Raw genomic sequence first — 16147 nt, 5'->3', positions numbered from 1 at the left:
ATTCTTTCACCAAGGTCGGCCCGACCAGCCCTCTGTGATTATCCAGGGGGACAACCGTTTCTTCCCTCATGCACCATTCCGGTGTTCTTTTATTCTTTCTTTTTTTTTTTCACTCCCTGATAATTGTCCCCACAGGCATCCAGCACCTCAACCCCTGCTGGCAAGGGTTCATGGCACGGGTGATGAAACTCTAGCCCCATGTCTATATGGCGTCGTATGAGTCCAGCGGTGTCAATCGTACCCCATAATATGGGCTACCACAGGCCCCATTTCCAAGCCAAGTACGGCATCTAGTCTAGCAATCACAACCATCATATAGAATTCACAGTGTTGATCAACAACAATCATTATGCAGTGATTTAAGTAACTTGAATTATAAGTAAATAACACAGCATTCATGATTCAATTATTAATAGCAGGCATCAGATCATAATTACATTTGCACATACGATAGTATTATTCACTCACCAGTACTTGGCTCTAGGTACTCAGTCACAAATTCAGTCCCAGCAGTTGTCAGGTTGTTGACCTCGAGCTCGGGATCAAGTCCTAGATGTAAATCACAAGTTGTCATGTTAAGTTATCAGTCTATCATTAGAAGTCCTAGGGTTACCCTAATCTTCCTGGGTTGACCCGGGGTTCAATTGGTTCACTCTTGGAATCACTGAGCCTTACACTGATCCTTAGGTCATGTTTTGGTGCATGGCCAGTGTTAGGGCATAGGGGCAAATTGGTCATTTATAATACCAGTACCTGCCACTAGGTCAAAACATGGTCTCGGTGTTGTCCATAGCATGTCTGTGCTGTAGGACCAAGCACAACAGTGTACAGCCACATACGGGGCCCACTAGGGTTCCAAATCATTCCCAAATAAGGACAGATGTGGGGAAGGGCTTTTTGGTAATTTCCAGCCTTCCCTCAATGCCCAAGGGGTATGTGAGTGAAATCCCCCAGGTCTGTCCATCATTCCAGCTAAATTCCCTTCACTGGGCGTTGGCTCTAGGTGATGTCTGCATCGCCCAGTGCCTGTAGAATCGATACAGGCTGAGTTTCCAAGGCTGGGCTTGCATGGTTGGGCTCACACTTGATCCTCTGCATGTCAGGGGTGTTGTGTAGCCCCAGTGAGGGTCTACATCATGGTCCAATTGGTTTCTCCATCAGGGTTCCAGTCAGGCTGACTGTGGCTGCCCAAATAACCTTAGTGAATAGTGTTTAAGGTTTTGCCACACCTGGGAACCTGGATTCAACCACATGCAAGGCTGGATATGTATGTTCAACAAGGTTTCAGGGCTATACTGGCCTAGGGTTTGGTCCCTGCAGCCCTGGCTTGCACTCTGGGCTTCAATCCATCAACCAGAAGGGGATCTGGGCAGTGAAACCATGCACAGCCAGATTTTGGCCATGGCAGCAGCATAACTAACTGCTGATTTTCATAGAAAAGCCCAGATCTACCATGCATAAGGTCTGCATGGCTGATCTGGACCAAGGCTGGGCAAACTCCAGCTTGTCTGGGCTGCCCAGGGTTGCAAGGCAAAGCAAGAGCAGAGAAAGAATAGGTACAGCAGGTATGGGGGTGGTTCTTTACCTGAATGATACTGTAGGTGAGCTCGGATCAGCCTGAGATGGGCTGCTGCAACTCTTTCCTCTTCCTTCCTTCTTCCTTCTTCTTCTTTCTCTCCTTTCTTTCCTCTCCTTTCTCTCTCGGATTCAGATCTGCCAAGGGCTCTAAAATGAGCCCAAGGCCTTCTATTTATAAGCCAAGGCCAACTAAGGCCTGTTTGCCTTCAGTCCCTCTTTTAAAAATTGATTTTTGGAACTGATTTTGTTCAGTTCTGGGTTCACTGGTGGGATCCACACTGAACCAGGGGTATGAGGTGGTCCCTTAGACTCCCCTCTATCAGTGGAGGGTGTCCATGGTCATGTCGGGTGGTCTCCCCATTTATAATAATTAAAAATGTACAAAATCTGCCACTGGGCGATGTCTCTGGGCCTTGTTGCATCGCCCAGTGCCATCGCCCAAAGAATTCCAGCAACAGAATTCAAAGGGGAACAACACAGGGGTTTGACCCTGGGTTAGGGTATTGTCCCCATATACCCATTATGGGTTTTTACATGATTTTCCAGAGGTGGGTCCCACCACTTTAAGGAGGAGAGAGAATACCTGGGGTTCAAGCCATACATCAGGCTGTGGGTTGTGCAAGAGCAGGGGTCCACAGTCCATCTTCTCACAGGTATAAAAGAGGACATGCACAGGGTTTCTTCATTGATCCATGTCACTGGAGTGATGCTCCACAGTGATCCTGGTTGCCTGATCAAGGGTTCCTGTCCTTGAACCAAAATTCCAACTTGTCAGGGGCAGGGTTTGACAGAATCTGTGTCTAGACTTCTTGGGCCTTCACCAGTGGACTATGAACATTGTGTTGGGGTGGTAAATGACCAAAATACCCTTATTCACATATGTTTTCTATCCCCCATACCTTAGGTACACAAGTGGGGCCCACAAGGCCAGGTAACCATGCCAAGAATGGTTTCAATTGAACTACTGACCTTGGTACTGGTTTACACGACTGTCTGGACCATGGATTGTTTGACCATATTGTTATGTACCAAATCAGATTTTATTCCACATCTCTGGATGATGCACCAGGACATGGACCCGAAAGCCCAGTGCAAGACCCGGAGAATTCCAAGTAACACCAGACTAAACACCGGTCCATATGAAAATAATTTTGAATATTAATTAAAGCATTTTTTATATAATAAATTAGGATTTGATCCCGTGCTCGAGGTGCACAGCCAAACATTGGTCGAAACTGAACCAACAACTGAGCCAGTAGGACCAGATCAAGGTGAGTGAAATTACACCGTGTATGTAAATGCTACACGGCTAATATATCAACACAATTCATATCAATATAATTATACTGTTCACTTAAATACAATTACTGTGAATTCTATTGATTAAAGAATACTTGTGAATGTTGTGATTGGATTTGAATGCTGTATGTGAATTACTAGATTAGATGTCGTAGTCGGCTTGGAAATGAGGCCTATGGTAGCCCGTAGTATGGGATACAGTTGACACCACCCGACTTATACGATGCCATATAGATGCATTGGGCTAGTGTTTCATCACCCATGCTACGTACCCTTGCCAACAGGGGTTAAGGTGTTGGATGCCTATGAGAGTGACCATATGAAAAAGAAAAGAAAAGAAAGAAATGTTATTGCACCGAAAAGGTGATTATGGGCTATAGCTTGAAAAGAAATATGATAAGATAAAGAGGATGGATGCCTCACAGGTTAATCCTAGAGGACTGGTCGGGTTGACCTTGGTGACTAATGCGGGAGCTGAATAGTCCTCTCCGACAACTCAATGGGTGTATTGCGGGAAGGGATTAAAAGCCCGCACCAGGGATACATGTATTGGGGATTGTAGTAGCACTAACCCACCTTAGTTGTGATGTTAGATGGCTAATAAATAAAATGAACCGCACCTCATGTAGGACTCATATGGTTATGATTGCATATACATGCATGGTGATGTATTTCATTCATGGGCTCGGTGGAGCTCACACTCTGTTATATGATCCTACAGGTAGATGTTACTATGGCGGGGAGACTTATCTCTCGGAGGCAAGCTTTAGTGGTTATGACCATATTGGTATGGACTCGGATGAAGGTCATACTGTTGGTTCGTGTGTTTTCAGGGATAGCTAAGGATGACCCGTGAAGGGTGTTGCTGCTGACTTCTTTTTGTCTTTGGGGACTCCTTTTGTTTTGTTGGAGTTTTCCCCTTTTTACTTTACAGCTTTGTTTTTGGGGCTCGAGTTACCTTACCCTGTTAATATTCTTTTTGTTTAGAGCTATATTTGGTAGGGTCAGGTACTGTTGTTGTTTTGGGAGTGAGAAAGTGAAAGAACAAACACAATGATGTATATATTTCCTTTTCTTGTTTTTACTTCTCTTTTTAGATGTTTAATGTAAATATAGCTTTCCGCATGTTGCGTCAAGAAATCATCGAGCGGTCCTGTGAGTGCCGTCACCTGCAAGTGGACCAAGGGGTCAACAGAGAGAACCGGTGTGGTTCCGGCCTAGGGCTCTCCGATACCAAAGTTAGATCTCCTGAGCAAATAGATGAATAGTGATTATTCAATAAAGTCTTAGGCATGAAGCCTCGGGGGTGGCATAACGCCTTAGGCATGGAGCCTCAGTGGTGGCATATAGCCTTAGGCATGAAGCCTCAGAGGTGGCATAAATCCTTAGGCATGAAGCCTCGGGGGTGGCATAACGCCATAGGCATGGAGCCTCAGTGGTGGCATAAAGCCTTAGGCATGAAGCCTCAGAGGTGGCATAAATCCTTAGGCATGAAGCCTCGGGGGTGGCATAACACCTTAGGCATAGAGCCTCAGTGGTGGCATAAAGCCTGAGCCTCAGTGGTGGCATAAGGCCTTAGGCATGAAGCCTCGAGGGTGGCATAAAGCCTTAGGCATGAAGCCTCAGAGGTGGCATAAAGCCTTAGGCATAGAGCCTCAGGGGTGGCATAAAGCCTTAGGCATAGAGTCTCAGTGGTGGCATAGAGCCTCAGTGGTGGCATAAAGCCTTAGGCATGAAGCCTCAGTGGTGGCATAAATCCTTAGGCATGAAGCCTCGGGGGTGGCATAACGGCTTAGGCATAGAGCCTCAGAGGTGGCATATAGCCTCGGATGTCTTATCTCGATGGTCCATGGACCTTAGTGTCATAACGCCTTAGGCATAAAGCCTCGATTGAGTAGTAGAAAAAGCCGAGTATTCTCAAAAAAAATTTCCCTTGAAATTGTAATGCCATCTACTGCTACTGTTGGTGGTGCTGCTACTTCGCTGTTGTTACTTCTACTGATAGTACTTCTTCAGGTGTAGTGAGTTTCAGGTGCGGTCTACCTTCTTGCCCCCCAGAGTCTTCAAGCGGTAGGTCCTTGGTCGTATTTACTTGGAGACTATGTAAGTCCTTCCCATTTGGCTAACAGCTTTCCTACCTTCTGTGGCTGTGATGCACTTGCCCTCCTTAGGACTAGATCGCCCTGATGGGATAGACTTTCCTTAACCCTGGCGTTATAGTACCTGGCAGTACGTTGTTGGTAGGCGACGTTCCTTAGAAGTGCTCTCTCACGGACCTCAATCGCGACGACCAGGTACTTTCTGTTTTCCGGTGCTGTGGTGAAGTTTCCTAAGATGTCCATCCCCCACATGGCAAAGGGTATGGGGTTGAGGATTGATGTCAGCTTGGTGGAGGGTAGATGGGGTACTGGGGCGAACAACTGACATTGCTCGCACTTTTTGGCATATTATATGGCCTCCTCTTACATTCTTGGCCAGTAGAGTCCCTGACGGAGGATCTTGTAGGCTAGGGCTCTTCCACCCATGTGGCTTTCGTAGATCCCTTGCTCCCACCAAGGACCCAGTGGTCCTTCGAGTGTCCAAGACTGTGTACTTTGCAGCTCTCATCCTGATCTTCCTTGTCTCGGCGTTATCTTATGGTAAGACGTCGTTTAGGAGGTAGTTGAGTATGGGGTCCATCCAGCTAGGCCCCTCCTAAATCTCATTAACTTGCTTCTCCCGGTATGTTAGCTCATGTAATATTTTCATGTACACTGCATTGGCCAGGTTTCTGAGTTCATCATTGGCTAGCCTAGACAGTGCATCAGCAGTTGCATTCTCGATCCTTGGAACTCGAACCATCTCGAACTTCTCGAACTCCTCGAACCTCAAACTTTGACCTCGAACCTTGCCCTAGAATCTCAGACCTCAAACCTCGGTCATGGTTTGTTGCCTATGGTCCTTGGCTATAGCAATTTTTATTTATTTATTTTTTGAATTGGTCTTTGGCCACAGACACCTCTTTGCTTGAACCTCGAACCTCAAACTTCTACCATGGTTTGACGCCTATGGTCCTTGGCTGTAGCCTTTTTATATTTTTTTTTTGAATTGGTCTTTGGCCACAGATACCTCTTTGCTCGAACCTCGAACCTCGAACTTTGACCTCAAACCTTAGACCTCGGGCCTTGACCTCGAACCTCGTCCATGCTCATGGCCTGTCGATCGTGGTCCATGGCCAAAGACCCCCTTTTTATTTTTCTTTCTTCTCTATTTTCTTCTTTGCTTTTGGGCAGCGACCTTTGAAGGATGGCACCCATTCATGAAATTTTTTTTTTTCTCGATAGGTGACGTCCATTGATGACAACCATGGCCCTTTGTCCATGGCCTCTTGGTCGTGGTCTTTTGGCCATGGCCTCTTGGTCGTGGCCACTTGGCCTCTCTCTTTCTTTTTTTTTCTAGCTCTGTCTTTGGTAAGGTGCATTCAAGGGCGAAGTCTGCCAAGGCTTGGCCTTTGATGGCAGTCTTGGGTTGGAACCTGATGCCATGCTCACTCAATTCGATAGCCGAAGCGATCAATCGCCCAGAGATGTCTGGTTTGTGCAGTACCTTCTTCAATGGGAGGTGGGTGAGGACTGTGATGGTATGGGCTTGGAAGTATGATCGTAGCTTCCTCGCCACGATTACCAATGCATAGGCTACCTTCTCGATCCTGGTGTACCTGGTCTCTGCATCGATCAGAACATGACTCACATAGTAGATGGGCCTTTGGACTTTGTCTTCTTCCTTCAGCAGTACTGCGCTGACCGCGACAGGGGTGGTGGCCAGGTAGAGCTGTAATTCTTCGTTAGGTTCTGGTCGCCCAAGTAGTGGTGGGCTCTCTAGGTACTCCTTCGATTCTTCGAACGCCTTCTGGCCCTCTTCTGTCCATGTGAAGTTTTTTAGGGCTTTGGAGGTTCTTCAATGTTTTGAAGAATGGTAGGCACTTGTCACCTGCCCGCGACACGAACCTGGAAAGGGCGGCGATCCTTCCATTCAACCTCTGCACTTCCCTAACCGTTCGAGGAGGTGCCATCTCTTGGATGGCCTTGATCTTGGATGGGTTGGCTTCTATTCCGCGAACTGAGACCATGAACCATAGAAATTTTCCTGACGTTACACCGAAGGCGCACTTTGTAGGGTTTAGCTTCATTTAGTTCCTCCTCAGTACTATGAATGCTTCCTCTAGGTCGGTCAGGTGTTGGTTGGGGTGGATGCTTTTCACGAGCATGTCATCCACATATACCTCCATGTTGCACCCGATCTGTTCCTCGAACATCTTGTTGACCATCCTCTGATAGGTGGCCCCTGCATTCTTCAACCCGAACAGCATGACGTGGTAGCAGTAATCCTCCTTGTCTGTCCAGAATGTGGTGTAGGACTCATCACCCTCATGCATGAGGATCTGGTTGTACCCGGAGTAGGCATCCATGAAACTCAGCATCTCATGGCCGGCGGTGGCGTCGATCAGTACGTCGATCCTGGGCAGTGGGTACTCATCTTTTGGGCATGCCTTGTTTAGGTCGGTATAGGCGACACACATCCTCCACTTTTGACTTGGCTTTGGTACCATGGCCACGTTGGCGAGCCAGGTTGGGAACTTCTCCTTTCTGATGAACCTTGACTGGCTCAACTTCTCAACCTCTTCCTTGATTGCTGCTTGTCGGTCGAGGGGGAAGTTACGCCGCTTCTATTGGATGGGCTTCCTGGTTGGGTCGACATGTAGTCGGTGCTCTGCTATGGAACGTGGTATTCCAGGCATGTCAGAGGTTGACCATGCAAAGACATTTATGTTCGCTTGGAGGAGGTGTCCAAGTCCTTCTTTCTGTTCTTTGCTTAGTAGCGAGCCAACCTGTACGACCTTGGAGGGGTCGTCCCTGCTGAGGGGCCATGGGATGAGGTCTTCCACTGGTCATCCTCTTCTCTCTGTCAGTTCATCTCTCTGGTCACTGACCATGTTGTCTAGGCAGAGTGCCATTCCGCGTGTGTTACCATTATTCTTCTTCATGAAGGTGGCGTAGCACTCCCTTGCCTTCTTCTGATCTCCTCGGACTTCGCCTACCCATTCTCGGTGGGGAACTTCATCTTCAGGTGGAGCAGCGATATGGCTCCTCTAAGGGCTATCAGAGATGGTCACCCTAGGAGGCCGTTGAAGGACACCATGGACTTGTCAACTATGAAGTTCACCATGATAGTCACTTGTCGAGGGTGTACCCCAAAGATGATGGGTAGTTCTATGGTACCTCTGATGGAGGCGGTGGCACCTGAGAATCCATGGAGGTAAGTGGGCTCTGGTTTGAGCTGATCGTCCCCAAACCCGAATTGTCGATAAGCGTCCAAGGAGAGTACGTCTACAGATGCCCCTGTGTCTATCAGTACCCTGTGTACAGGTCAGATGGCTACCTCCACCTGTATTACCAGGGCATCCTTGTTTGAGTTAAAATAAAACCATAAGCGTACAGGTCAATCGTAGCTACGGGTTGAACACGAAGAGATATACACCACTCTATTTAACTAACTTAAAGTAATGCAAAGTGAACCAAATTAAAGTGTTAAATTAAACTAATTAAACTAACGAAAATCAATGCATCCTAACTCATAAGCATCTAACAAAATTAAGGGATTAAATCGGCGTCCTAACACATGAGCATCTAACCTATCAAACTAAAGCGAATTGAAATTAAAGCATAAACTAAACCTATTATAACCATTAACTAAAAATCATAAAAGCAAACTAGAACTTAGAAAAGCCAAAAATCACAAATTAGAAGGAGAAGAAGAGAAGAATTTTCACTAAGTGAATGGACCATTTTTACAAGAGAGGTAGGGGGTATTTATAGGTGGAAGAGAGGAGAAGAGAGGAGAAGAGAGAAGATGGAAGTGTAGGAGAAATATTCCCTAAGAAAAGAAAATATTCTCTTCTCTTTCCTCTTTTACAATGCCTTGAATCCTAAGAAAAAAGAAAAAAAAAAGAAAGAAGAAGAAGAGAAGATTGTTTACATAGATCTTCTATTTCTAGAAAAATAAACTTCCAATTCTAACAAGTGCTTCCTTTTCTTTGTAGATATCTTCTCCAAGCAATAAAATCAAAGCATCTTTGATTTTTCAACCTTCCATAGATGAGAAAATATAAATCTATCCCAAAGTAGAATTCCAGAAGTGCCCTTGAGAAGTTGGAGGAGAGAGAGAGTAAGGGTGATGACTAGGAGTACTTCAAGAATAAATAAAATATACATTCTGTCCTTCAAAAAACGTGGAGTATGGGATACTTATATAGGCCCCACCATTGTGTTCCTTACGAAAAATCACCCAAAATAGACCCAAATTTCGTCCAATTCGGAGTTGGGGAGCCCAAGATATCTCAAGTTGAAGTTGGACTGTCCAGAGCCTTCCAAATAGAATCTTTCGGGTACAGTAAAGTAACTTCTGATAATTTTGTTAAGGCCCCTAGAATCTGAACTTCCGCTTCACTTTGTCCCCGTCCGACTGTCAATAATTATAAATAAACCCTTGTACACCATTTTCACGCATCGTTACGGAAACGGCCATAACTTCTTCGTTTCAACTAGGAATCAAGTGTCGTTTGAACCGTTGCGAAGCTGACTTGATGGGCTATGTATCCATACTATTAAGACCTCGAAAAAGCTTAAAAACATTTTCTTAGCATCATCTCCTCCATTTTCACAATAATTCACCTAAACCCTGAAAAGCACAAGAAAGCACCGAGTAACTCTGTCCAATGTGGTAAAATGTATGCTTTATGCCCTAAGATTTCACACATAAATGTGCTCATCAGATTCTCCCACACTTGAACGTTACTTGTCCTCAAGTAAAGCAAAAGATAAACTAACCTAGAATGCAAAAAAAATCCTAGCTCACTTTCGTAGGAATCACGGTTGCACTTAGCATGTGCAACAAGCCTTTCAACCCCTAGGTTACCCCTAGTGGACGAGTTGTGTCTCGTGGGTGGTTGCAGTGAATATACACCCAAAACTCAATAAATCAAAAGAATGATGTAAATTTATCTCATGGCAGAAGTAAGATAGGGCACACAATCTCAAAGAAATATTCAACTAAAGATTAAGGAGCCAAAGGTTCCCCCACACTTGAATTTTATCACCCCACATCAATTCAAGTAACAAGCATGCATCAAGGTCAAGGGATCTGCTCATATTTTCTAAACACTACTCACCTTCAAGTAAACCACTCATAGCACTGATGGAACGAAAGACTTAGGCATTGAGTATTTTTTACCATACTTTCTTTTCCAGGCATTAAGGCAAAAGCTTTTTTTTTTTTTTTTTTTTTTTCTTCTTTCTCAACAACAAACTCTTTTTCTACTCTACTACTGTTCTCTGAATGACATGGTAGAACATACACCAGACACCCAAATACTTGGTAGCTTTGCTTTTTGCATGTATCCAGTATCCATAAGACATTGAGACATTGATGCAAGAGTTTTTTTTTTTTTTTTTTTTTTGAGTTTCCTTCCAATGAATTTTGATCAAGTCACCCTGCTTCATGAGGCATAGTGCTCTGTCTAGTCCCAAGGAATTTCACTTTTTTTTTTTTTTTTTTTTTTTTCATTCACTTTCACTTTCATGCCTTGCCACAAACAAATTGGTCTCAACTACTAACCAAAAGATCAAAGGGGTCCATAAACACATAGAAGAATCTAACCATCACCTAAAGTAGCACTCATATTTTCAAACTTAATCCCCATCACAGGATACAAACCAACTACCATCCTTGAAAATGGATTTTTTTATTATTTCGCATGCTAGGAGGGCACCTAATTCCCTCTTACTCTCGCTTTGCAAATCGAAGAGACTTATGCACATAACCAAAAACTATCGCCACAATCAAAATTCATAAAATTCACAATTAAAGTCCAACACACCCCCCCCACACTTAATTCATGCAGTGTCCTCAATACATGCAGAAAAGAAAGAATAAGGACAAGGGAGGGGATACATACCAGGATATCAGGGGTCAAAGTAAAGAGGTTCATGGAGATCCATGACCTCTTCTTCAACTGGAGTAGGCATCTCTATATACGGCTTCAATCTTTGGCCATTGACCTTGAAAGTAGCTCTTGTACTTGGATTGAGGACTTCAACAGCCCCATGAGGATAAACTTTTTGAACAATATAGGGGCCATCCCATCTAGAACGCAGCTTACCTGGAAAGATATGTAAACGAGAATTGTACAACAAAACTTTCTGGGCTACCTCAAAAGATTTTCTCAAAATGTGCCTATCATGGCAAGCCTTGGTTTTTTCCTTGTAAATCCGGGCATTCTCATATGCCTCATTCCTAAGCTCTTCCAACTCAGATAGTTGGAATTTCCTATGGGCACCTGCAGTGGGTAGGTCAAAGTTAAGCTTCTTGATAGCCCAAAAGGCCTTGTGCTCAATCTCTACAGGTAAGTGACATGCCTTTCCATATACCAGATGGTACAGAGATTGACCAAGATCGGTCTTGAAGGCTATCCTATGGGCCCACAACGCATCTACCAACAGGTTAGACCAATCCTTATGGTTCGGGTTGATGGTTTTCTCAAGAATTTGCTTGATCTGCCTATTTGAAACCTCAACCTGGCCACTGGTCTGGGGATGGTAGGGTGTGGCCAACTTATGGACGACACCATACTTTTTCATGAGGGCCTCAAAAGGCCAATTACAAAAGTGCTTGCCCCGATCACTAATAATAGCCCGGGGAGTACCAAAACGGGAGAAGATGTTCTCCTTCAGAAATTTCACAACCACCTTGTGGTCATTGGTCTTACAAGCAACTGCCTCAATCCATTTGGACACATAGTCCACAGTAAGTAATATGTACAGGTTACCAAAAGAGTTAGGGAAAGGCCCCATGAAATCAATACCCCATACATCAAACACCTCAACCACCAGAATTGGGTTGAGGGGCATCATATTTCTCTTAGTAAGACGCCCTAAGGATTGGCATGAAGAACATGCCCTGCAATAAGTAAAAGCGTCTTTAAATAGACTAGGCCAATAAAATCCACATTATAAAACTTTGGCCATAGTCTTATTAGGCCCAAAATGGCCTCCACAAGCCTGATCATGGCAAAAAGATAAGACAGATTGTTGCTCATGATCAGGGACACATCTCCGGATTACTTGATCCAGGTAGGTCTTAAAAAGATAAGGATCATCCCAAAAGAAATACTTAACTTGTGAAAAGAAATGATTCTTATCTTGGGTGGACCAATGTGGAGGTGTCACACCCGTAACCAGATAATTAACAATGTTAGCAAACCAAGGTTCACTAGACACTGCCATCAGATACTCATCAGGAAAATTCTCGTTGACTGGAGAATCAACAGTCAAGAAATTAGGAAGTCGGGATAGATGGTCTACAACCAAATTTTCACACCCTTTCTTATCCCTAATTTTAAGATCAAATTCTTGTAACAAAAGGACCCACCTAATGAGGCGAGCCTTGGTATCTTTCTTTTGCACAAGATATTTGATAGCTGCATGGTCAGTATAAACAATCACATGTGATCCAACCAAGTAGGGCCTAAACTTCTCTAAAGCAAACACAACAGCTAAAAATTCTTTCCCAGTGGTGGTATAATTAAGCTGTGCATCATTAAGAGTCCTACTTGCATAATAAATCATATGGGGCAATTTGTTGATTCTTTGCCCAAGAACAGCCCCTATAGCAAAATCAGAGGCATCACACATAAGCTCCACTAAAACTGTCCAAGTTGGAGCTTGAATAATGGGGGCTGAGGTCAAAGCTCTTTTCAATTGCTCAAAACTATCATGACACTCAGAAGAGAAATCAAATGGGTAGTCCTTTGCCAAAAGAGAAGTGAGAGGTCTAGCTATCTGGCTAAAGTCTTTGATGAATCTCCTGTAAAAACCTGCATGGCCAAGAAAAAATCTAATGTCCTTCACACTCTTGGGTGATTGTAAATTGGAAATAAAGTCCACCTTAGATCTATCAACCTTGATCCCTTCTTTGGACACAATGTGACCAAGAACTATACCTTGCTTTACCATGAAGTGGCACTTCTCCCAATTCAAGATCAAGTTCTTTTCTATGCATCTTTTAAGAACCAAAGAGAGATTATGCAAGCAATTAGAAAAAACAGAGCCGTGAATAGAAAAATCATCCATAAACACCTCTAGGAAGTGCTCTACCATATCAGAAAAGATACTCATCATGCACCTTTGGAATGTAGCAGGGGCATTGCAAAGCCCAAAAGGCATACACCGGTAAGCAAAACCATATGGACATGTGAAAGTGGTCTTGTGTTGGTCCTCTAGAGCAATAGGAATTTGATTATAGCCTGCATAACCATTAAGAAAGCAATAATATTCATGGCCAGCTAGTCTCTCTAACATCTAATCAATAAAAGGCAAGGGGAAGTGGTCCTTCCAAGTTGCCGCATTCAATTTTCTATAGTCAATGCACACTCTCCATCCCGTTTGGATACGGGTTGGAATCAACTCATTATTGGCATTCTCAACTACAGTGACTCCTCCTTTCTTATGCACAACCTGCACAGGACTCACCCATTGGCTATCAGAAATAGGATAAATGATGGCATGATCCAAGTATTTTAGGATCTCTTTCTTGATTGCCTCTTTCATCACAGGATTAGCCCTCCTTTGGGGTTCCCTAGAAGGTTTGGAACTCTCCATCAGATGTATATGATGTTGAACAATAGAGGGGCTAATACCTTTGATGTCAGACATGGTCCAACCTATGGCTTCCTTATGGTCCTTTAGAAGCTTAATCAACTCTTCTTCCTGAATAGAAGTCAAATCAGAAGCAATAATAACAGGAAGAGTATGATCATGTCCTAAGAAGGCATACTTGAGGTTGGAGGGCAATGCCTTCAACTCTAATGTGGGGAGCTCAATAATAGAGGATTTGGGAATGGAAGTGGATAGGGGTCCAAGGGGCTCCAAAGGTGGTTGGATGCTCCAGACCTCAGATAAGGGGGTATCATCAACACCCTCTAATTCTTGCATACATTCTTGAAATCCCGAATCAAAATCAATCTCAAAGAATGTATCAATATAATGGGAAAATCCTTGAAGCATATGCACCTCGTCATCCATATCAGGCTGCTTGCCCAACCTAAACACATTGAACTCAACAGAAGTATTGCCAAAAATAATTTCATGAGACCATTCCTGCAATTGATTAAAGCAATACTGGTAGCTAGGAATGGTCTACCCAATATGATTGGGATTTGGTCCTTGAAGTTGGCAGTGGGTTGGGTATCTAAAACAATAAAATTCACAGGAAAAATAAATTCCCCAACCTTCAACAGGACACCCTCAATCATTCCCTTAAGAACTTTAACCTACCGATCTACAAGTTGAAGAGTAATTTTGGTCGGTTTTAGTTCTCCCAATCCCAGTTGTTGGTAGACATGAAAGGGTAAAAGGTTCACACTTACACCAAGGTCCAATAAGGCATGATCAATAGTGGTATGGCCTATAGTGCAAGAGATGGTGGGGCTTCCAGGATCCTTATGCTTGGCTGCTACTGGCTGTGAGATTAGAGAACTAATGTTAGCAGCCAAGAATGCCTTTTTGGGCACATTGGTGGTCCGCTTTTGGGTGCATAAGTCTTTGAGGACTTTAGCATAAGCGGGGATCTCGGCAATAGCATCCAACAAGGAGATATTCACCTGAACCTGTTTGAACACATCCAATATCTTCTCCACAGAAGGAGACTTCTTGCTAACCAACCTATTTGGAAAAGGGGCAGGTGGGGTATAAATTCTTTCAGGATTGGTCTTTTTAACTTCCTCAACAGAATCCTCTTTGGTTTCCTCAACCAAATCATCTGGTATATCTTTAGGTTCATCAGACGAACCTGGAATAGTAGGCACTTCAATAGCCTCTTCAGAAGGGGGAGAGTCAACAAGAGTATGAGATGGTAAAGACTGAGGTACACTAGACTGTTGATACTCATGGCCACTCCTTAAAGCATAAACAACATTTACCTGTCTGGAAGGCCCTTGGTGCTATTGGCCTTGTGCAATATTGGTTGGAGGAGCTTGGGTACCTTACTGAATATAAACTTGATGCCTAGGATTTGGCTCAGGCTGGCTAGGTAACTTCCCTGTTTCCCTCTCATGTAGGATTGTGACAAGCTGGGTCAGTTATTTTTCCATGTTATTATGGCTTGTCATGAGAAGAGCTATCTTGTTGTCCATCTCATTCAGTCTTGTTGCCTCTCCTGTATTGGTATACCCTGGGGGTTGCTGATAAGGTGCAAGGAGAGGAGGCCTAGTAGAATTAATAGAAGTTCCTGGATGAGGATGAGAGGGAAAGGGGTTAGGAGACAGTCCTTGGCTTTGTGGTGCATAGTTGGGCCTTTGGGCACCAACCTGGCCTTGATGGTTAAAGTTGGATGGGCCTGCTTGGTTCCCTTGATTCCATGAGAAATTGGGGTGATTTCTCCATCCTAGATTGTAAGTATTGCTATATGGGTTATTTTGGTAGAGAACACTTACATTCTCAGTGCTGGAATTACCCACTAAGGTGTTGGGGCATTCCTCAGAAAGGTGTCCAGGGGTTTGGCACCAACTGTATACCGACACATGGTTGACCTGGTTGACCGGATTAACTGGTATAGACTCTTAAAGAACTATGAACTCCAACCATTTTATGAGGCTGTCAAGTTTGGCCTCTTTGGCTGGCATACCCTCAATGAGATACCCCTCAGTAGTCCTTTTAGCCTCTTGGGAAGATTTCCATTCCCTAGTCTTATCATCCAAGTTGGTTAAGAATGTTCATGCATCATTCTCCTCAGAACATGCTGGACACATAGACTCTACAAGTTGCTTGGTCTGATAATCAATACCCTCATAAATAATTTGGCATAGCTGCCACAAGTCAAAACCATGGTGAGGGCATTCTAAGAGGAGGTCCTTGAATCTTTCCATGAATTTAGAAAAGGACTCATGTGGTTTCTGCCTGAAATGGAGGATGTCACTTTTAAGCTTATTGGTCTTGTGAAGAGGGAAGAATTTTCTCAAAAAGACAATGGTGAACTCATCCCATGTATTAATGGAGTTTGTTGGCAGTCCATAGAGCCACTTCTTGGCTTGGTCTTTCAGGGCAAAGGGTATAAACCTAAGCCTAACTGCATCATCAGTCAAATTCTGGACCTTAATTAGAACACAGACCTCCTCAAATTCCCTAAGGAAGAGATATGCATCCTCATTAGCCATCCCATAGAAATGGGGTAGCATGCT

At 44.0% G+C, this 16147-nt stretch overlaps 1 non-coding gene across 1 annotated transcript; it reads left to right on the top strand.

The window, feature by feature from the left end:
- The first annotated feature begins 15788 nt into the window (after positions 1-15788).
- LOC122653374 lies at positions 15789-15895 on the top strand. The gene has a single exon (XR_006331805.1). It is a non-coding gene; the product is annotated as a small nucleolar RNA R71 (small nucleolar RNA).
- The last annotated feature ends 252 nt before the right edge of the window (positions 15896-16147 follow it).

The sequence above is a fragment of the Telopea speciosissima genome, chromosome 2 (assembly GCF_018873765.1).
Source record: "Telopea speciosissima isolate NSW1024214 ecotype Mountain lineage chromosome 2, Tspe_v1, whole genome shotgun sequence".
In the NCBI taxonomy this organism is placed as follows: Eukaryota; Viridiplantae; Streptophyta; class Magnoliopsida; order Proteales; family Proteaceae; genus Telopea; species Telopea speciosissima.
Note: the sequence above shows the minus strand (reverse complement) of the source record. Positions and strands in the feature narration are given on the sequence as shown.